We start from the raw sequence: 24,607 nt of genomic DNA, 5'->3' as shown, positions 1-24,607 counted from the left end.
CAAGAACTTTAATTTTATATTTTGCGCGCACCACTTACGCTTACCACAAGAAAAATATTAAACGTCAATCAAATGTCATATTGACAAATTGCAATCATTGTTGCCATGTTTCGATAAGAATGCAATAATAAATGAGGAAAATGAGCAACATTGCCACCACTTAATAATTAAATTAGATGCAAACCCAACAAAACACGCTTTGAAAAGTGGGTTTAGGTATGGAGTTGTGTTTAAATTTTGTATGGGATTTGACAGGTGTTTTGTTTGGTGTTTGCGCTAAGAACACGATAGCGGCAGAGAACCCAAACTCCGGCTGCGGTGAAAACGTAATATAAGTTCGAGTTCATATGCTCATATGCCCATATGCCAATTTTCTCGCCAATTCGAAAATAGTCAATATTGTAATATTTCGCGTTGAATTATTTGCCAATATTTGGTAAATCTTCAATTTTTGTGAAGTCGAGTGGCCGCGGCTCCGTACATATGTATGCATCAATATATGTATGTAAATATGTGTTCTAAATTCTCCACAGCAATAGCAAATCGAAATATTTTTTCTGTCGCAAGTGCTCGCAGCCTCATATGCAAGTATGTCTATGGCAGTTTGTATGCATGTATATATGTACTATATATGTGTGTTTGCTTTTGCACGTCCATAGGAACGATTTTTCATATGCAGATATTTATTTTATTGAGCTGAACGAATATATTGATATTGTAATGAAATCCTGTCGAATTATATTATTGGTATATGTTTCTTTAAGTTCCTCTTACCAAATAAATATTATTATCCTTAAGAAAATGAAATACTATATTAGTTTTTTTAATTTTAATTTTTTATTTTTATTCACAGAAATTTAAGTAATCTTATATGTATATGTATATGTGTATGTATTATAATGCTATAAATAATAGGTATTTACATTTCCTGAAATGAAAAAAAAAATATATAAAATTGTGAAAGCACGAATTACGAAATTGTTCTCATACTATAACAATTTCTCACACGACTTCGATATTGACATCGATTAAGTCATTGCGATTTACCTGATTTTTAAAACACTACTCTCAATACATCATGATTAAGAAAAAATTGTAGTGCTTTAAAAATCTAGGCTCGGGTGCTAGCTGAAAGAGAAGAAAAAATAAAAAAGAAACCCGTAAAATAGATTAAAAAATAGAAAAAACCTGAAACGGAAAATACCTGTAAAATATATAAATAAAAAAAACCTGAAATATAGAAAAGTGGAAAACCCTGAAATAAAAGAATAGGTATCATCATATGCAAAAGATAGCTAATAGATTATTAATTACCTGTGTGAACGGCGAATCTCTTTCCGTGGGGCCCTGGCTTACAACCTACAGCTTTTTTAATTTATTTTGTAGTTTTCTTTCTTTGACTTTATTGACCTCATTTCGCAAGAGCCACTTTGCGTTCTTGAATAAAAGGACAGTTAAGAGAAAATCTCATAGCTTCTCGCGATGATCTCTACACTCGCCAGATCCTACAAACCAGTCGGGAAACACTTTTTGTGTTTTTTCTTTTAGAGCGGACAACATTAAACACCTAAGACCTGCAATGTGGGCATATTTTGCGAAGAGCTGACGGTACCACACCATTTGGAGTCGACACACTTCGAAAACCCTGTCTTCAGGATTGACAAGCCTTAAATCGCTGTCATCCGTGAAGTTTTTTGATCTTATCAGGGCTTCTGAATGCAACTTCAGCTCCCCTTTTGTTTTCGTCATGGCGTGGGTGCATTTTTCACATTTTAACTTGCACAGCATTTTCTGGTAAATACCATAGCCTGTGAAGTAACGCTGCACTTGTACCTCAGCTTCATTACTTTCTTCAGCAAAATGTATGTCTTCCACATCAATCTCTTCTAAAACGAGATCCTCATTTCGCTGGTCTCCTACCTCTGTCTCAAGATGACGATCCTCGGGGCCTATATACCAATCTAAATTTATATCGTCATCATCTGTACAATTAGAACCTTTCTTCTCAAATCTCTGGCGTAAAATTTTCATTGAGATCAGTCGCGCAACTATGTATTGAATTTCGTGAGCTGTTGGATGGGTATTCATACCCTGACTAGCTCGTATGCGTATCGTAGAAAAAGTTTTCTAACGCATCTTGATTTATTTTCCCGGTGAAAATAAATTTGAGGGAGCTGTGCTCAATGAAAAGTTCCTCGCATAACTTTTGCATCGCTGAAATCGTTATGCGGAAACCTTCGATGCACTGCACGCGTGCGTTTTCCGGCAACTTGAATGACCGCAAAAAATCTAGATGTTCATTCAATCTATCAATTTTTTTGCTGTCACCCCGCCTAATCGGACATTTTGAAGGATTTTTCGACTGGAATCTTTTTGCATCCAATTCATCGAACAGATCATTCATTTTTTTAACGAACATCTGTGTGGGCTTAGCGCATTTTATCACGTAGTCGTCACTGCCTAATAAATTTTGGGACAAGGCCATGTCGATACCAGAGGCTATCGAATTGCTCAGGACCTGAGTCGCGCGTGAAACGCTCATTTTATCCATAAAATTGGGATATATATGGGCCTCCGATAGTTTCGGACAAATTTTAAAATGGGGACTCATTTGATCTATATCAAACAATTTTTTGATCACCTTGAAGCTTGTCACTCCATCTGATGTTAAGATGTCATATTTCATCAAGGTATTTCGGACGGACTTTATCAAGTGACAGTAATCGAACATGCAAAAAATTTGTGTGCCTTCGTGCACGAAAAAGGGGCTATCCTCATAAATCCCCAAAGATTTAAAGATACTACTGTTGGAGGGCCCTTGATCGCAAACTATACCTTTCAAATTTAACCCCATTTTTTTTAGTTGTGCGACATTTTTGTCCAAAATGGACATCAATGCCTCCGTACGTATACCACCACTGGAGATATAATACGAAAACACGTATTTCCATTTGGAGCACAATCCCTTAACCATAAAAAATAAACATTTACTCCCAATTTTGTTTTCGCGTTGACCTTCCCCATGGTCTACAAACCCATCGATAACATCTCTAGCTTTATTATAGCTTAAGTCCGATTTGATGATGATTTCATCGAATAATAGAACGCTTATGCGTTCGGTGTCGGACATAGTTGAAACAATTTTTTCTAAATTATCACAGACATTGGCATCGAACCCCGGAACAACATATTTGATGGGGCGCCAACGCGAAAGGGATGATTTATGGGGCAAAGCAAAACCTAGATCGTCACGTATAAACGTATATGCTTTGGAGGACATATAATTGATGTTTTGGGCCAATGTCTTTTCCTCCTCGCTATAACGATTTTTTTGGCCACTGACGATCATTCTTGCGAAAGTTACAGCATCACTGCTTGAAGTTTCTTCCGCAAGAACTGCACGAGTACACAAATATTTATATTTTTGCAGTAGGTTCTCATTTTCTGCTTCTAACTCTTGAATTCTTTTTTTTAATTGTATTTCATTGCTCCGATAAAAACGAGCAGCCTGAGCAAATCGTTCGCTACTGCTTGTGATTTCTAAGTCCTTACAGATGTTTTTGTTTTTGGGTACCTGCCTTGTTTCCTCTAGCATGGAATATTTTGCGAATTCTTCTAATGTGAGATCATTAGCTACACCTACACCTACTGTACGATTTACGTACACTTTAGTAACGGGCGGGCAAACCCAATCAGAGCCAGTACTAGGTGATCGACTTCTAGTAACTGGCTCTAATCTTAAAGATGGAACAGCCCCATCTAAAACTTTATAGCGAGTTACTTGCTCTGGACTAAAGTGGCGCTTACAAACATATAGCCTGTCAGAATCTGCTGGTTGCACGTTGCAAGCCAGGGCTCAACTATTTCGAGCCTCTCCGCGTCGAGGAAAGGCGTACAACGTATGACCCTTTTCCACCACGCATCCTACCACGCAACAGCTCCGTTGCTTCTTTGGAATTGTACAGCTGTATGTAGGGTCATCGTCGTGCCCTATTAAAAAAATTTATTTTATAATATAATATAAACGTATAATAATTCAATGAAGGTTATAGGCATGTTTTTATGATGGAACTCCCTTCCCACAGCCCCCAGGCCGGGCCGGCACTCTCATTCGTCACTAATAATCGAATATTTGCTTAAATTTAATCTAAAAAATCTTAGTTTTTCCTATTTCCCACTATTTATAGCACACTCTAGACTTCATAATCCGCATAAGCTGTTCAAATGCAAAGTTCAAAAACGGTTTGAGATAGAAAATTAATAAAAATAATTTTGCTTGATATTTTTCTGATTGGTTGTTTTGATTTTATTCAACAAGGCATAGTAACGGATGCCGGGTATTGTAATATTATGGTTATTAATAAAAAATTATTTTCTATGAAATATATGCACATACACATTCAAAAATAATTTAAATTTCTTAACTTCCTTCACTTTCCTGCCTCAAAACTCTAATGCTACCAGTTAGCAAATCTCACCCTCAATAAAAACCTATCCACCCTAATATTATATCAAATGTATGCAATAAAACCTATCCACCCTAATATTATATCAAATGTATGCAATACATATGTAGGTATGTGTGTTTGATATTCTTGTAGGTTCGCTTTAGCGAAATATAAAAACACACATACCTACTTATGTATTGCGCAAAAACTTACCTAAACGAAGGGTGGGGATGGCACCCTTTTTCAAACATTGTCCCCCCACAACACATGCCTCAAAGTGTTTTACACACACAAATGAGTTGTGGGGTGGAAGATGTTCCGTCCTGGCAATATGCAGATTCTGCCTCCATTTGTCTGCTATTATGGGGTCCTGTGGGAAAGAAAATAATTTCACCTCACTATTTTTCAAATAACACCCGCGCACACGACACGTTCTGCTCATTTCTAAATCAAAAAAGTTTAAAAAAATTCGGAAAATCGACAGCGTATGAAAATTGCGCGACGTCAATCAAAAGTTTTTCTCAAACTAAAGTTCATTAGACTCTTTTGGTTTGACATGGAAATTTTGGCGCAAATTACGCAAAATCAATTCAAATTCAGAAATGAATTTTCATGCAAATAAAGAGACAAAAAGCACCTGTAACCTAACTTTGGCACAAAAGGGAAAGTTTCAAAAAAAAATGCTCTTAATTCTCAAAGGCTGTTAAATTTCAGCAGTTGAGCATATTTCTGTTAACTTTGGTGAAAAATGTGGCTGTGGTGTACCTCGCGCGCAAAACGAGTACCCCTGAAAAGTGCTGCCTTTTCAGTCATTGAGAATTCTCTATATTTAACGTTCTCTGCTTGGTGTTTATTCGTTGCTAGTTTGCTAACGACTGAACGATGGAGAGTAAGAATACGTGTGATCAATTGATCTATGGGATGGACAGCACTGATATATACCCACTTTATGTCCTAGCATATATACATACCTACTTGCAGGCCCGACGAGAGGGGGGGGATCGGGTACTTTTTCCCCCGGGCCCGGAGTTTTCAGAGGGGCCCGCACTCGAGATTATACGTATTTATATGAATTATACATCATTTGAAAGGGCCCGCATTTGCAATTTTCCCCCGGGGCCCGGATTTTCCCCCGGGAACGGATTTGCCCTCTACGCCCCTGCCTACTTGCCCTTTAAACTTCCTACAAAATAATTGTATTCATATGTTACTACATCCATGCACGTTCCTACATTCATGCATACTCGTATATGCGCGAGCACAGCGCTCCCTTCTTGCTTCCGTGTACTTTTGTCTTTCACCAGTCGATATTCCTGATATTGTACTTACAAAAACACAATACTTTGATAGACGCAAAAGCAACACAGAGAACATTGATGAATAGAGAAGTCTCACGAGCTACGAATAGTGTGAGTTGTCAAAAATGAAGTGAAACCGCGAACACTATTTCACCTCGCTTAACTCGACAGGGGGGAAGTTCTTAACAGAGCTGATTACAGTGAATTATGTACAAGTACATTGGCTCTGCTCAGTTTTTGGTTTCTGTATGAAATCAAATTGACGAATGCCGACGGCATTTTGCAAGGCATTTGCTTGTGCATTTCTATGTCACCTTGATAAACGAAAATTTATTCAATTTATATTTTCAAACAAATATAACCAAATAAAAAGACAACATTTAAAATCAAAGTAATTTTAATGTTTGTTGTTTTAATTTTAAAAGAAAAATTTAAACAAAATACATTATAAAACGACCTCACATTTTGTTGTGTGCGTTTTAGTGTAAATTTGATGAAAATTTTTACTAATTTTTCGAGTCGAAATTAATTTTAGACAAGAATTCAAAGAGCATATTGGTATATTGATGAATATATATGTATATCAATATATGTTTATATACATATATTATGTTAGTTAGTTAGTTATATTTGTGCAAAAGTTCAATTGCATCTTCAATTCTTATAGTGTTACAAATGTATGTGCACACGCACTGCAGCAACAATGACCTATCTCACGACGCATTGCCTTATCATATTTATGAACATTTGAATATGCATTTTTTGTTCCTTTGCCAAACGAAATTTTTTTCAATTTACATATGTATATTACAGGGAATAATTCATATACATATGTATGCATTTTATAGATAGTACAAAACTTTGAAATTTAAAATAAATAAAAGAAAACTTCAAAGAAACGTGTTTGCATACATATATGGGACAACTAAGTTCTATTGCATCCTTTAATAAATATAATGTTGCACGCATATGTATGCACTGAAGCAACATGACCTACCTCACGAGCATCGCCTTATTATATTTCATGCATTAATTAGGGTGTAAATATTCGAATGATCGAATTCCTGCAAATGCTAAAACAACTTCTTCTGCATATGCACACTTGATGCCCTAACTATGTATATCTATGTACGTTCAATTGATCAAATCAATAAATTCTGTATACAAAACGCTTCATTACCAGGCACACAGGAAGATGGCATATGCAAATATAAATATGTGAATTGAATTCAAGCAAAACAATGCTTATTAATATACACATATGCATGTGCATACAACCGCACACACAGGGCACTCACTTTATTCCTCAAAATGCGTATGTCGTTCAAAGCTAAAATTCTATGCCTAGCGACTACAAGAACAAAATGCAGTCATAGACGCAGGCGTAGCGGCCATCATTCTAGTTGTCATAGCGCTGAACAGTCGCGGCGGCGCCGAACAGTTTCAACTATTGTACTGTACAACAAAAACTCATCATCAAAAAATTCATTGATAAATTCGAGCTCATACTTCTAAGAGCAAGTACTTTCATTCATAAAACGAGCCGCCCATATGCCAATTTTCTCGACAATTCGAAAAAAGTCAATATTGGAATATTTCGCGTAGAATTATTTGCCAATATTTGATAAATCTTCAATTTTTGCCAAAATCGAGTACCCGCGGCTTCGTACATATGTATGCATCAATATATGTACGTAAATATGTGTATATGTACAATGCTGTGCCTATGAATGTGCGCTGCGCCTTTGAATGCGCGCTGGATTTCTTGAGAAGCTTTACCGTTTTATCTTGAGCTGCGGCTGGTGAGCATACATGCACACAGCATATACATATGCGCATATGTATATAAATTCACAAATTTACATTTGCATATGCCATCTTCCTGTGCGCCTGGTAATGAAGCGTTTTCTATAGAGGATTTTGATTCAGTTGAAGGGATTCAACAAAGTTTTACAGACACCAGACAGACAGACATAAATATGTATATAATTTTGGATGATTTGGAAAAATTCAAATATAGGTCATATTAAAAAGCTACCTAACATTCTTTGCTTCTAATCACCAACAAATTCTTATCGACTGCTGCTAAATTTACATAATTCAGCCCCTCACTGTTAATTTTTGTTGAAAAATGTGTCTATGGTGAAATTGTCTTCGCGAGACGAGTACCCCTCGAAATTCCATACGTTCCTGTCATTGAGACTTCTCTATACATTAACGTTCATCAATGTTCTCTGTTCTCTGGCTTGTATATATGTATTTATATATATTTATATACATATGCGTGTATGCGCGTTTGGCTTTCTGGATGCATCCATGGATATTAGAACATTTTCTCATCAATATGTGTATGTAAGTAGTTCAGATTTGACTAAAGAGATTAAATATAGGAATGTATATTCATATGATTGCCTTTATGGCTGTTTTACATATAAATCAATTCAAAAGAAGTATGAATAATGTTATATAGAAAATAAATTTCTAAATAACAGGTATTAGAATACACTATTTTAAATCAATTCTAATTAAACCAAATACAAAAAATTAAATAAAAATATCGAACAAAGAAAAATACCTAAGGGACTTGAACCTGAGTCAAATATGGGACGATGTACTGCATACACGACACAGAGAACGTTAAATATAGAGAATTCTCACGAGCTACGAATAGTGTGAATTGTCAAAAATGAAGTGAAACCGCGAACACTATTTCACCTCGCTTAACTCGACAGCGGGGAAGTTCTTAACAGAGCTGATTACAGTGAATTATTTACAAGTACATTGGCTCTGCTCAGTTTTTGGTTTCTGTATGAAATCAAATTGACGAATGCCGACGGCATTTTGCAAGGCATTTGCTTGTGCATTTCTTTGTTCCCTTGATAAACGAAAATTTATTCAATTTATATTTTCAAACAAATATAACCAAATAAAAAGACAACATTTAAAATCAAAGTAACTTTAATGTTTGTTGTTTTAATTTTAAAAGAAAAATTTAAACAAAATACATTATAAAACGACCTCACATTTTGTTGTGTGCGTTTTAGAGTAAATTTGATGAAAATTTTTACTAATTTTTCGAGTCGAAATTAATTTTAGACAAGAATTCAAAGAGCATATTGGTATATTGATGAATATATATGTATATCAATATATGTTTATATACATATATTTTGTTAGTTATATTTGTGCAAAAGTTCAATTGCATCTTCAATTCTTATAGTGTTACAAATGTATGTATGTATGTGCACACGCACTGCAGCAACAATGACCTATCTCACGACTCATTGCCTTATCATATTATATTTATGTACATTTGAATATGCATTTTTGATCCTTTGCCAAACGAAATTTTTTTAAATTTACATATGTATATTACAGGGAATAATTCATATATGTATGCATTTTATAGATAGTACAAAACTTTGAAATTTAAAATAAATAAAAGAAAACTTCAAAGGAACGTATTTGCATACATATATGGGACAACTAAGTTCTATTGCATCTTTAATAAATATAGTGTTGCACGCATATGTATGCACTGAAGCAACATGACCTACCTCACGAGCATCGCCTTATCATATTTCATGCAATAATTAGGGTGTAAATATTCGAATGATCGAATTCCTGCAAATGCTAAAACAACTTCTTCTGCATATGCATCGACGTATGTGCATGTGCATATGCACACTTGATGCCCTAACTATGTATATCTATGTACGTTCAATTGATCAAATCAATAAATTCTGTATACAAAACAAAATTATATACATATTTATGTCTGTCTGTCTGGTGTCTGTAAAACTTTGTTGAATCCCTTCAACTGAATCAAAATCCTCTATAGAAAACGCTTCATTACCAGGCACACAGGAAGATGGCATATGCAAATATAAATATGTGAATTGAATTCAAGCAAAACAATGCTTATTAATATACACATATGCATGTGCATACAACCGCACACACAGGGCACTCACTTTATTTCTCAAAATGCGTATGTCGTTCAAAACTAAAATTCTATGCCTAGCGACTACAAGAACAAAATGCAGTCATAGACGCAGGCGTAGCGGCCATCATTCTAGTTGTCATAGCGCTGAACAGTCGCGGCGGCGCCGAACAGTTTCAACTATTGTACTGTACAACAAAAACTCATCATCAAAAAATTCATTGATAAATTCGAGCTCATACTTCTAAGAGCAAGTACTTTCATTCATAAAACGAGCCGCCCATATGCCAATTTTCTCGACAATTCGAAAAAAGTCAATATTGGAATATTTCGCGTAGAATTATTTGCCAATATTTGATAAATCTTCAATTTTTGCCAAAATCGAGTACCCGCGGCTTCGTACATATGTATGCATCAATATATGTACGTAAATATGTGTATATGTACAATGCTGTGCCTATGAATGTGCGCTGCGCCTTTGAATGCGCGCTGGATTTCTTGAGAAGCTTTACCGTTTTATCTTGAGCTGCGGCTGGTGAGCATACATGCACACAGCATATACATATGCGCATATGTATATAAATTCACAAATTTACATTTGCATATGCCATCTTCCTGTGCGCCTGGTAATGAAGCGTTTTCTATAGAGGATTTTGATTCAGTTGAAGGGATTCAACAAAGTTTTACAGACACCAGACAGACAGACATAAATATGTATATAATTTTGGATGATTTGGAAAAATTCAAATATAGGTCATATTAAAAAGCTACCTAACATTCTTTGCTTCTAATCACCAACAAATTCTTATCGACTGCTGCTAAATTTACATAATTCAGCCCCTCACTGTTAATTTTTGTTGAAAAATGTGTCTATGGTGAAATTGTCTTCGCGAGACGAGTACCCCTCGAAATTCCATACGTTCCTGTCATTGAGACTTCTCTATACATTAACGTTCATCAATGTTCTCTGTTCTCTGGCTTGTATATATGTATTTATATATATTTATATACATATGCGTGTATGCGCGTTTGGCTTTCTGGATGCATCCATGGATATTAGAACATTTTCTCATCAATATGTGTATGTAAGTAGTTCAGATTTGACTAAAGAGATTAAATATAGGAATGTATATTCATATGATTGCCTTTATGGCTGTTTTACATATAAATCAATTCAAAAGAAGTATGAATAATGTTATATAGAAAATAAATTTCTAAATAACAGGTATTAGAATACACTATTTTAAATCAATTCTAATTAAACCAAATACAAAAAATTAAATAAAAATATCGAACAAAGAAAAATACCTAAGGGACTTGAACCTGAGTCAAATATGGGACGATGTACTGCATACACGACACAGAGAACGTTAAATATAGAGAATTCTCACGAGCTACGAATAGTGTGAATTGTCAAAAATGAAGTGAAACCGCGAACACTATTTCACCTCGCTTAACTCGACAGCGGGGAAGTTCTTAACAGAGCTGATTACAGTGAATTATTTACAAGTACATTGGCTCTGCTCAGTTTTTGGTTTCTGTATGAAATCAAATTGACGAATGCCGACGGCATTTTGCAAGGCATTTGCTTGTGCATTTCTTTGTTCCCTTGATAAACGAAAATTTATTCAATTTATATTTTCAAACAAATATAACCAAATAAAAAGACAACATTTAAAATCAAAGTAACTTTAATGTTTGTTGTTTTAATTTTAAAAGAAAAATTTAAACAAAATACATTATAAAACGACCTCACATTTTGTTGTGTGCGTTTTAGAGTAAATTTGATGAAAATTTTTACTAATTTTTCGAGTCGAAATTAATTTTAGACAAGAATTCAAAGAGCATATTGGTATATTGATGAATATATATGTATATCAATATATGTTTATATACATATATTTTGTTAGTTATATTTGTGCAAAAGTTCAATTGCATCTTCAATTCTTATAGTGTTACAAATGTATGTATGTATGTGCACACGCACTGCAGCAACAATGACCTATCTCACGACTCATTGCCTTATCATATTATATTTATGTACATTTGAATATGCATTTTTGATCCTTTGCCAAACGAAATTTTTTTAAATTTACATATGTATATTACAGGGAATAATTCATATATGTATGCATTTTATAGATAGTACAAAACTTTGAAATTTAAAATAAATAAAAGAAAACTTCAAAGGAACGTATTTGCATACATATATGGGACAACTAAGTTCTATTGCATCTTTAATAAATATAGTGTTGCACGCATATGTATGCACTGAAGCAACATGACCTACCTCACGAGCATCGCCTTATCATATTTCATGCAATAATTAGGGTGTAAATATTCGAATGATCGAATTCCTGCAAATGCTAAAACAACTTCTTCTGCATATGCATCGACGTATGTGCATGTGCATATGCACACTTGATGCCCTAACTATGTATATCTATGTACGTTCAATTGATCAAATCAATAAATTCTGTATACAAAACAAAATTATATACATATTTATGTCTGTCTGTCTGGTGTCTGTAAAACTTTGTTGAATCCCTTCAACTGAATCAAAATCCTCTATAGAAAACGCTTCATTACCAGGCACACAGGAAGATGGCATATGCAAATATAAATATGTGAATTGAATTCAAGCAAAACAATGCTTATTAATATACACATATGCATGTGCATACAACCGCACACACAGGGCACTCACTTTATTTCTCAAAATGCGTATGTCGTTCAAAACTAAAATTCTATGCCTAGCGACTACAAGAACAAAATGCAGTCATAGACGCAGGCGTAGCGGCCATCATTCTAGTTGTCATAGCGCTGAACAGTCGCGGCGGCGCCGAACAGTTTCAACTATTGTACTGTACAACAAAAACTCATCATCAAAAAATTCATTGATAAATTCGAGCTCATACTTCTAAGAGCAAGTACTTTCATTCATAAAACGAGCCGCCCATATGCCAATTTTCTCGACAATTCGAAAAAAGTCAATATTGGAATATTTCGCGTAGAATTATTTGCCAATATTTGATAAATCTTCAATTTTTGCCAAAATCGAGTACCCGCGGCTTCGTACATATGTATGCATCAATATATGTACGTAAATATGTGTATATGTACAATGCTGTGCCTATGAATGTGCGCTGCGCCTTTGAATGCGCGCTGGATTTCTTGAGAAGCTTTACCGTTTTATCTTGAGCTGCGGCTGGTGAGCATACATGCACACAGCATATACATATGCGCATATGTATATAAATTCACAAATTTACATTTGCATATGCCATCTTCCTGTGCGCCTGGTAATGAAGCGTTTTCTATAGAGGATTTTGATTCAGTTGAAGGGATTCAACAAAGTTTTACAGACACCAGACAGACAGACATAAATATGTATATAATTTTGGATGATTTGGAAAAATTCAAATATAGGTCATATTAAAAAGCTACCTAACATTCTTTGCTTCTAATCACCAACAAATTCTTATCGACTGCTGCTAAATTTACATAATTCAGCCCCTCACTGTTAATTTTTGTTGAAAAATGTGTCTATGGTGAAATTGTCTTCGCGAGACGAGTACCCCTCGAAATTCCATACGTTCCTGTCATTGAGACTTCTCTATACATTAACGTTCATCAATGTTCTCTGTTCTCTGGCTTGTATATATGTATTTATATATATTTATATACATATGCGTGTATGCGCGTTTGGCTTTCTGGATGCATCCATGGATATTAGAACATTTTCTCATCAATATGTGTATGTAAGTAGTTCAGATTTGACTAAAGAGATTAAATATAGGAATGTATATTCATATGATTGCCTTTATGGCTGTTTTACATATAAATCAATTCAAAAGAAGTATGAATAATGTTATATAGAAAATAAATTTCTAAATAACAGGTATTAGAATACACTATTTTAAATCAATTCTAATTAAACCAAATACAAAAAATTAAATAAAAATATCGAACAAAGAAAAATACCTAAGGGACTTGAACCTGAGTCAAATATGGGACGATGTACTGCATACACGACACAGAGAACGTTAAATATAGAGAATTCTCACGAGCTACGAATAGTGTGAATTGTCAAAAATGAAGTGAAACCGCGAACACTATTTCACCTCGCTTAACTCGACAGCGGGGAAGTTCTTAACAGAGCTGATTACAGTGAATTATTTACAAGTACATTGGCTCTGCTCAGTTTTTGGTTTCTGTATGAAATCAAATTGACGAATGCCGACGGCATTTTGCAAGGCATTTGCTTGTGCATTTCTTTGTTCCCTTGATAAACGAAAATTTATTCAATTTATATTTTCAAACAAATATAACCAAATAAAAAGACAACATTTAAAATCAAAGTAACTTTAATGTTTGTTGTTTTAATTTTAAAAGAAAAATTTAAACAAAATACATTATAAAACGACCTCACATTTTGTTGTGTGCGTTTTAGAGTAAATTTGATGAAAATTTTTACTAATTTTTCGAGTCGAAATTAATTTTAGACAAGAATTCAAAGAGCATATTGGTATATTGATGAATATATATGTATATCAATATATGTTTATATACATATATTTTGTTAGTTATATTTGTGCAAAAGTTCAATTGCATCTTCAATTCTTATAGTGTTACAAATGTATGTATGTATGTGCACACGCACTGCAGCAACAATGACCTATCTCACGACTCATTGCCTTATCATATTATATTTATGTACATTTGAATATGCATTTTTGATCCTTTGCCAAACGAAATTTTTTTAAATTTACATATGTATATTACAGGGAATAATTCATATATGTATGCATTTTATAGATAGTACAAAACTTTGAAATTTAAAATAAATAAAAGAAAACTTCAAAGGAACGTATTTGCATACATATATGGGACAACTAAGTTCTATTGCATCTTTAATAAATATAGTGTTGCACGCATATGTATGCACTGAAGCAACATGACCTACCTCACGAGCATCGCCTTATCATATTTCATGCAATAATTAGGGTGTAAATATTCGAATGATCGAATTCCTGCAAATGCTAAAACAACTTCTTCTGCATATGCATCGACGTATGTGCATGTGCATATGCACACTTGATGCCCTAACTATGTATATCTATGTACGTTCAATTGATCAAATCAATAAATTCTGTATACAAAACAAAATTATATACATATTTATGTCTGTCTGTCTGGTGTCTGTAAAACTTTGTTGAATCCCTTCAACTGAATCAAAATCCTCTATAGAAAACGCTTCATTACCAGGCACACAGGAAGATGGCATATGCAAATATAAATATGTGAATTGAATTCAAGCAAAACAATGCTTATTAATATACACATATGCATGTGCATACAACCGCACACACAGGGCACTCACTTTATTCCTCAAAATGCGTATGTCGTTCAAAACTAAAATTCTATGCCTAGCGACTACAAGAACAAAATGCAGTCATAGACGCAGGCGTAGCGGCCATCATTCTAGTTGTCATAGCGCTGAACAGTCGCGGCGGCGCCGAACAGTTTCAACTATTGTACTGTACAACAAAAACTCATCATCAAAAAATTCATTGATAAATTCGAGCTCATACTTCTAAGAGCAAGTACTTTCATTCATAAAACGAGCCGCCCATATGCCAATTTTCTCGACAATTCGAAAAAAGTCAATATTGGAATATTTCGCGTAGAATTATTTGCCAATATTTGATAAATCTTCAATTTTTGTCAAGTCGAGTGCCCACGGCTTCGTACATATGTATGCATCAATATATGTACGTAAATATGTGTATATGTACAATGCTGTGCCTATGAATATGCGCTGGGCCATGAGTGCGCGCTGGATTTCTTGAGAAGTTCACCGTTTTATCTTGAGCTGTGGCTGGTGAGCATACATACACACAGCATATACATATGCGCAAATGTATATAAATTCTCAAATTTACATTTGCATATGCCATCTTCCTGTGCGCCTGGTAATGAAGCGTTTTCTATAGAGGATTTTGATTCAGTTGAAGGGATTCAACAAAGTTTTACAGACACCAGACAGACAGACATAAATATGTATATAATTTTGGATGATTTGGAAAAATTCAAATATATAGGTCATATTAAAAAGCTACCTAACATTCTTTACTTCTAATCACCAACAAATTCTTATCGACTGCTGCTAAATTTACATAACTCAGCCCCTCACTGTTAATTTTTGTTAAAAATGTGTCTATGGTGAAATTGTCTTCGCGAGACGAGTACCCCTCGAAATTCCATACGTTCCTGTCATTGAGACTTCTCTATACATTAACGTTCTCTGAATGATATTTTCTCATCAATATAATTTGGATTTGATGAAAGAGATTAAAAACATATGTACAATACATTTATGAAATACAAAAAAAAACAGTATTTTAAAGAAATTTTAATTAAAATAAACTCAAACATTTTTACAAAATTTCCTGGTTTGAATTGTAAAAAAAAATGTGCAAGAAAAAAAATAAAATGGAATGCAGAATTATTTATTCTCGTGAAGATCCAGTTGGCGGTGCTAGTGTATCGTCTACAGACATTTGATTAAATATGTAATTCGCAAATTTACGAAATTGTGTTTGCTTTGTGAAATGGAAACAATATATGTTCGGATCGATATAAAAAGAACGAAAATTATTTAGTTTATTAGCTCAACAGTACAGAGCAAAATAAAAAAATGTTAGAAGCAAATGAGAGGTACACATGGTTGCATTTCACAGTATTAAGAATAAATAAAAGTACATATATGAATAAATGAAAGAATAATTAATAATAATGTAATAAGCTAATCTATTTGTGGTTTCCCCACCATATAATTCGCACTGATTGCAGTATCACCCTTCATGAAGATTGGGCAAAGCACACTTAAAGTGCATACTCTCTTCCATAGTTTACATAGGAGCTCATACATGGACCCTTCCAGCTCCTCACCGCCATATTTGAAAGCTCAGCCGGCAGTTCGTCGGCTCCCGCGACTTTGTTGTTCTCTAGCCGAGTTATCGCTATTCTCACCTCGTCATGGTCGAGTAGTAGAACGACAGTTCCGTCGTGAACGATTGGGATATCGGGATCTTCACATTCCCTGTGCCGTGCGCAGTTTTCACTTCACTTTTTAACAAGTTCAAGAAATGTTCCCTCCATTATTCAAGCACGCTCTAGATATCAGTCAGCGATAAATTGTTATATAACGTTGCAATTTAATCTAAAGGGTGGTTAAATTTCAAGGGCCGATGTTGAATGTGAACCACACGTAAACGTAAATTTTTTTTTTGCATTTCATTTGACACTTTTCAATTTCAGACTAATTTAATTTGAACCATGGAAAGATAAATTTGGACCCTCGGATGGAGGTGTGCCGCCGAGGCCGTGGCGGCCATTTGGCCGATATTTTGTTCTATACGTAATTCAGCCATACCAATATTATCATAATAAAGAGAAATGACAATAATTTCCTAAAAAAAATTGTACTTTATTCAAAATCAACACCGGCCCTTAAAACTTAACCACCCTTTACTTTAAAACAAATACAAAACACGTTTCACTGTGTACAGAGTACCGAAGGTGGCGCCTTCCGAAAACCGCTACTTTATTTTCTACGTTTTTTAAAACCGATGACGTCATCACTTCAAATAGACAACCAAAAGGAAGAGAAAATACTTCTTTGCAAATATTCAGTGAATGGAATTTTTAAATTAAACGAACAAATAAAATAAAGGTTTCGTGTGTTAAATAGTGAAAGCACGAAGCATAAAAATATGTCCAAATGCAGTTCTTTCCGATGATGCCGTGGGACGAAAGGCATATGTACGTGGGTAATTTCTTGTGGTTGGTAGTTTCCCTCGCTCACTCTTCTCTTATTTTTGTTTATTTATTTGAAGAGATGATGTAAGAGCGAACTCGGAAGACGCAATTTAGTTTTTTCAATCTCTAATCTCTTCTGCTTCGTTGTTGTTCTTCTTCAAAAACCCGTATGTCAGTCCGTCGACAGGAATTAATACGTCAATGTTCTTAAGGCTTTCCGCAATGGGACAAAAATTGTTAATTTTACTACTATAACTTACGCTAAGTTAAAACTGAAAACGCACCATCTTTTTAAATAAGATTGTTTTTCTTGCAGGGCCTCGATACATGTCAGATAACTTAATCCAAGCACCTCTCGCTGAAATACAATTATTTATGTGTGGTAGCTCTAATGGCGACATATAGCTCGTTATGGTCGAAAGGGCTTTCCGGTCGTTCCAAGTCCAACCTGCTTTCTGTTCTGCAGTTGCAGTGCTGCTACAACATAATGTTTCAATCACGCGCCAATAGTCCAATGACGCCAATAAACTTTTCACTTGTATTGATGAGACTGTAGTTTTCACAGGGGATTGAAATTGCTCCACTACTTCCTAGTTTTCATTTTAACTCTCGCTACTACTCTGAACTTGAACATATGAGTATGGGAGTAGGTAGCGCGATCAATTGTTTTACTCCGCTCTAAGGTATGTTTCGATACTGCTAATAGCTCAGTGTACTAGCCAAAAAAAAAGGTGGGGAGAGTAAGATCGGGTATTGTGGGCTATTCAGGTAATGTGGTCAACGTCTATATTTTTCATAATAACGAACATGCACTAGAATTATTGCTTATGAACTTCAAATTTATATAACGGATGTTTTACGCTGCTCGCCTTTTGAATTGGACTCTTTACTGATGACCAGTTGATCAAAATATTTTGTGAATTGCAGTGGCGTGCAATATTAACGGTATTTTTAGGAAATGATTATTTTTATTTAGTGTGAAAGTTGGACGAAAGCCGATAGTGGACGAAACCACAGAAAGCCAACTTGTAAAATATGCATTAGAAATGGAATCAAGACTTGAGGGCCTCACAAGGCATGATATTCAGAGGCGAGAGGCGTTTAAATTGGCGGAAAAAACAAAGTGCCAAACAAACTTTCGGTCCTTAAGCAATGTGCATGGAAAGATTGGCTGCATGGACTCCTACGCAGGCACATAAAGGACCTTAGTTTTCGCTCTCCAACGCGAACCTCTTTTATAGAGCAATGAGTTTCACAAAAGAAAATGTAAAAATGTTTCTCGATTTACTTGAGCAAGAGTATTATTATTATTATGGTTGGTCGTTTGTGCGCTACGACCTGAAAAGATCTATTGTGCAACCACGTAGCCTACTCAAACAGTTTTAGGCTGTTAATAAATCCTAAAACTGCTGGTGGCTTCATTTCCCCCAGGAGTTTTGGATCTATACTCTCAATTCCCCCATTTCACATGATCTGCCGTTTCTTGTGCCTCTTTGCAAAGTCTACAAAAATCGTTTTCTATCACACCTGTCTTTTTCATGTGATAATTAAGCTTACAATGTCCTGTTTGTAGTTCAGTGTAAAGTTGTATGTCTTTCCTGCTTAGGTTAAGGCGTGTACCTCCGCCTGGAAAATGGAAGTTGTTTTCCCATTACAATTGCTTTTTTGAAATGGGGTCCAACAATTCCTGCACTACTGTTTTAAGGAGATTTCATTCTTTCTCCACGCTGAACGGTCACTAATGATCACTTTGAAGTTCTTGGAGAATTCTACTTTCCTTTTCATATTGTCATGGACTGTTAGCCACGGAGAGTTCAGGATTGAAACCAGAAGTTTTACAAGTCCTGTAAGATTGCCTTCTTTGAGATGAAATAGATTAGGAAGCCTTAGAGCTGCCCTGACTGCCGACCCTTTGGCTAAAAGATAAACAAGATAGAGTGGGATGAGTCCAGTGGCCATTCCTAAAGCCGCTGTAGGGCAGGTTAGCAATGCTCCCGTTACGCTCAGATAGGCAGTTCTGTATACCTTGTTAAGTGTTATCTGAGTCATAGTTTGGTCTCCTTTTGGCCACCATACCTGAGAGTCATAGGTGATCATTGGCACTATTATTGTCTTATTAGACCATGACATTATCTTTGGCCGCAGACCCCATGTTTTACCTTAAAGCCTTTGGCATTAGTACATATATTGTGATGTATGATAAGTCATTTTTCCAGGTAAAGGTTTTATAAAGGATTACTCCCAGATATTTCATACCCCCAGATAGAGTTAAGTCAGCGTCTCCTAGTTTAAAGGTCCCTAAACTTAATTTCCTTCTTCGGGTGAAGAGTACCACACATGTTTTGTTCGGAGAAGCTTGTCAATGATCAATATCCAAAGGAGCAGTCATAAAACGCCTCCTTGGGGGCATCCTTTGGTTAACTTGACACATAATCTTATTGGCCCAGTTTCAAAGATTGTTGTTCTATTCCTCAGCATATTGAGAATCCACGTTATGATTTGTCTATCTATTTCCTTCCTAACCATACTTTCCTCAAAATAGCTGAAATAAGTATTGTCGAATGTCCCCGTAATATCAACCGATGCGCAGAGGGCAATTTGCCTGCTTTCTGAATGAAAGCTACCCTGCCTTTACTCCAATTTTTAGGCACTATACGTAATTCCAGGGTTATCCTGAAATATTCCAGTATTGCCTATTTTAATTTGATTTCTTCGATCTTAAATATGAATTTGCATATGGGTGGCTCGTGTTATGAATGAAAGCTATTTTCTCATAGAAATATAAGCTCGAATTTATCAGTGAATCTGATTTTGTTGTACTGTACAATATTTGAAAGTGTTCAGCGTCATGGTAACTAGAATCATGGCCACTACGGCTGAACCTATAAATGTATTTTGATCTTGTAGTCGCTAGGCAAAGAATTTTAGCTTTGGACGACATACGTATTTAGAGGAATGAAGTGAGTGCCCTGTGAGTGCAGTTATATGTACATGCATATGTGTATACCTACTAATAATAATTATTTTACTGGGAGTTCAGAATAGAAACATGTACGTTCATAGGCTACGGCATCAAGTGTGCATAGGCAAATACAAATATCTTTATGCATATGCAAAAGATATATTAATTGTTTTAGCAGCCATATGTATGTACATATGTTAGGCAGGAATTCGATCGTTAGAGTATTTTCTCCCTAAATATTGCATGTAGATATAATAAGGCGATGCGTCGCGGGTAGGTCATGGTTGCTCAGTACATATGTACATATCTAACACTATAAGAATTGAAGATGCAATTGAACTTTTGCACAGTTTAACAATATGCACATTTATATACATATATTGGTGGACTCACCTTCATTTAATAAAGAGGGCATCTTCATCGGCTGCGACGCCAATGCGAGACATACTATTTGGGGAGGCAGCGAGATAAATTATCGAGGTGAGTCTCTTTTTGATTTCACTATTAGCCGTTATCTCTTTATTTGGAATGAGGGCAACACCCCCACGTTTGTATTTCCAGCATCAGAAACATCCAACGGTTGGGAGGAGGTTCTTGGTATCGCCGCAGGGTGGTGTCCTTTCGCCCCTACTTTGCCTAGTTGCTATTGACGAAGCTCTGATAATGCTAAATAAGGGTGGTAGTAGCATACGCTGATGACTAGGCCCTGATGGTATCCGGACCGTTGTCCCCAGTCATGGCTGCGATTTTGGAAAGGTCACTGGATGTACTCAGTCGCTGGGCTGCCGCTTGCGGCCTCCGAGTCAACTCTGACAAAATGGAGCTGGTGCTATTCCACCCTTTCGACCTCCCAAATTAAACAACCACCTTCTCCCGCTTTCATCGGAAGTTAGGTATCTTGATACTTGACTCCAAACTCTATTCGAAGCTACACATTGAAAATCGGGTAAAGACGGTGAGTATATCCTGCAAATCTATGTTCAGCAAAAAATGGGACTTATGCCACAGGTCGTGCTGTGGATGTACAACGCAGTGTTTTTGCCAATTTTAACGTAAGGATGCCTGGTTTAATGGGAAGATCTTCGGAAGGGCTATAATATCACTAAGCTTAAGAGGATGCAAGGGACTGCATGCATTCGAATCACCGGAGCATGTAAAACCTGCCCCAGTGCTGCCTTCAATGTCTTTACGTTATTTCCATGTTGGCCTCTGGAGGCAATCTCTCATTGGACATGGTAGCATTTTCGGGCAGTTCACACCGTATTTCTCAGAGCTTCGAACAGATCTCTCTATCCGCAAACTAGAGATGGAGGGTCGTGCTAGAGCAATCTTTCCAAATAGGCAAAATTCGATCGAGGGGAAAATCTGCACCCACGCTTGCACCTCTGTCTTCACTGACGGCTCCAAGATGGAATCGGGAGTCGGAGCAGGATTTTATCTGTCAATTTATCTATCTCCTTTAAAGTGCAGAATACTGTTGGCGTTTTTCAAGCAGAAGTCTTTGCGATCCTGCAGGCATTCAAAATGCTTAGGGAACGCGAGAGCGAGGGACATATCGAGGGACATTTTCTACGATAGTTAAGCCGCGATCACGGCTCTGACGACGCCATGGTGCAGAACGAAGCTAGTAAGCTCCTGTAAGGAGGAGATCAAATATCTTGGGTGTGCAGGTAACATTTCTCTAATCTGGGTTCCAGGGCATAGGAACATAGAAGGAAATAAAATTGCTGATAAGCTTGCCAGGAAGGGGACTAAAATGGCCTCAGAGACCTCCTACCCGGGCATCGGCATCCCCCTGGCAGTTGTTAAAGAGGAACTGCACAAAATATTTCTCAGAAAAGCGCAGAAAAAATTTAGCTCCATTTCTTCATGAGCTATTTCGAAAACCCTTTGACCCCAGTACAATATACGAAGGATTCAGAAAGTCCTTTGGACTCCTCCAAACTGGAAGCTGTGCTTACTGGTCACTGGACGATCGGCACACACACGGAAGAGCCAGAGCTACCATTTAATCCCCATTGCAGAAGCTGTGGGGACCTTTCAGAGAGGGAAACTGTTGGCCACTTTCTCTGTAAATGTCCAGGTTTGGCAGCTAGACGATTAAGATCACTGGGTACTCCTTTCTTTGACAGCCTGGGGCAGTGCGCCAACCTAAATCCCATCAATCTTCTCCATTATATCAACAGCTCTGGCTGGCTGTAGATATCTGCCTGTTGGAGGTCTCATAATGGTATCCAAACGGCGCTTTAGTGCTACTTGAGGAGTGCACTTCAATCTTTTCACCTACCTATACACATATATCAATATACCAAAACACTTGTACGCTCTATGCATTCTTGTCTAAAATTAGTTTCAACTAAAAAAAATGGTAAAAGTTTTCATCAAATTTGTATAACGTTTTAAATTAATAAAACGTGCGCACCACGTTGTGAGTTCATTTTCAATGCATTGTGTTGCCATTGTAATCTTCTTTTTAAATAAAAGCAGAGAACATTAAATTTACGTTGATTTTAAATTTTGGTGCCTATAATTCAAATATTTAATATGTATCTTTGAATGTACATTTCAGTTTTTTTGCAAATACATATATGTGACCTGGTCTATGAAAAGGTACCTTACGTGTCAAAAAATCATTTTTCACTTTTTTGTTGATTCGAATAGTGTGTGAAAGGCTCTTTAAAATGGTGAAAACCAGAAAGTCATAATTTGTTTAAAAGTTTGTTAAAAGTAAAAAAAAGAAAAGTACAAATACGAAAAAGACTGATTTTTCTATCATGATACAAATTAGAATAACGAAGACAATAATTTGTGCAAATTAAAAACTGAACCATTCCTGGACAGTCTGAGGTGTAATGAATACGATACTCAAGTCTGTTTTTAAAAAATTTTTGTCACCGGGTCTTATTAAGTTTTTTTTGGCATGGATGTCGGTACAAAAACTAACTTACCTTTTAAAACGATTTCTGCGATTTGCGTTAACTTTTTCTTATTTATTTATATTTATATAAAAAAATGTTTTTCATTGCTTCTGTGATTTTATTGATACTGTGATCTATGTTGAAGAAAATAAGCCAAACCGGATTGAAAAATATTAATATTTAAAAAAGGGTTTTTAGAAGTTTAAACCTTAACTGCTGTTTTCTCGAAAACTTGTTTTCGCACGTAAGGTACCTTTGCGTAGACCAGGTCACATATAATGAATAAAATTTCGTTTGACAGGGAAAATAGAAATAAACTCATTTAAATGTCTTGCAAAGTGCCGTCGGCAATTCATCAATTTGATTTCCTACAGAAGCCAAGAACTGTGCAGAGCCAATATACTAAAGACAGAATTCACTGTAATCAGCTATGTTAAAAGTTTCACCACACCACGGCGGTGGTTAGACTTCATTTTTGACAATTAACACTATTCGTAGAACGTGAGACTTCTCTATACATTAACGTTCTCTGGCAGGTGGTTGCTTTGACCCACCGTTTTTCATATTCCCGCGGAAAAATCAAAATCCACAGCTTATGAAGAATGCTTCTACTGAATCAGATTCCGCATGTCATATTTCCGGATGGGTAAAAAGGGAAATATTTACAAAATGGTTCAAATATTTTTTTTAAATATACGAAGCCAACAAAAGAAGATCCGCTTCTTCTTATTTTAGATGGTCACTGTAGCCACACAAGAAATATTGAGCTTCTGACTCTCTGATTTCTGACTCTGATTTCATACTGGCGAATTAGGTCAAGAAGCCATACAAATGGAGAATTTTTGGGTAGCAAGGGAAAATATTTATTCCTGTAATGAATTTGTTACAGCCAATATAACTTACCCAGTTGCAAGCACGAGCCGTGTCTCACCTTGGCCAACATCTCCTGTACCGAAAATAAGGAAGCCTTATACAAACCGTGGAAGGAAAATTGTGTCAACAAAGTGACCATATAAAAATGAAAAAGCCTGAGTTGATTTAAAAAAACTTAAACCAAAAGTAAACGAACAATTTAAGGCAATAAATGCTGAGCGGAAAAGGACAGACAAAGTCCAGTCTGCTTCTGATTCTAAAGAATCTTTAAACTTAGTAGATTTCGACGGGAAGATCTCTTTCCTGATGTTCCATCAAACAAAAAGACAGAATGCCACTTC

Source organism: Anastrepha ludens, chromosome X, assembly GCF_028408465.1.
Source record: "Anastrepha ludens isolate Willacy chromosome X, idAnaLude1.1, whole genome shotgun sequence".
NCBI lineage: Eukaryota > Metazoa > Arthropoda > Insecta > Diptera > Tephritidae > Anastrepha > Anastrepha ludens.
This window is presented reverse-complemented; position numbering follows the sequence as displayed.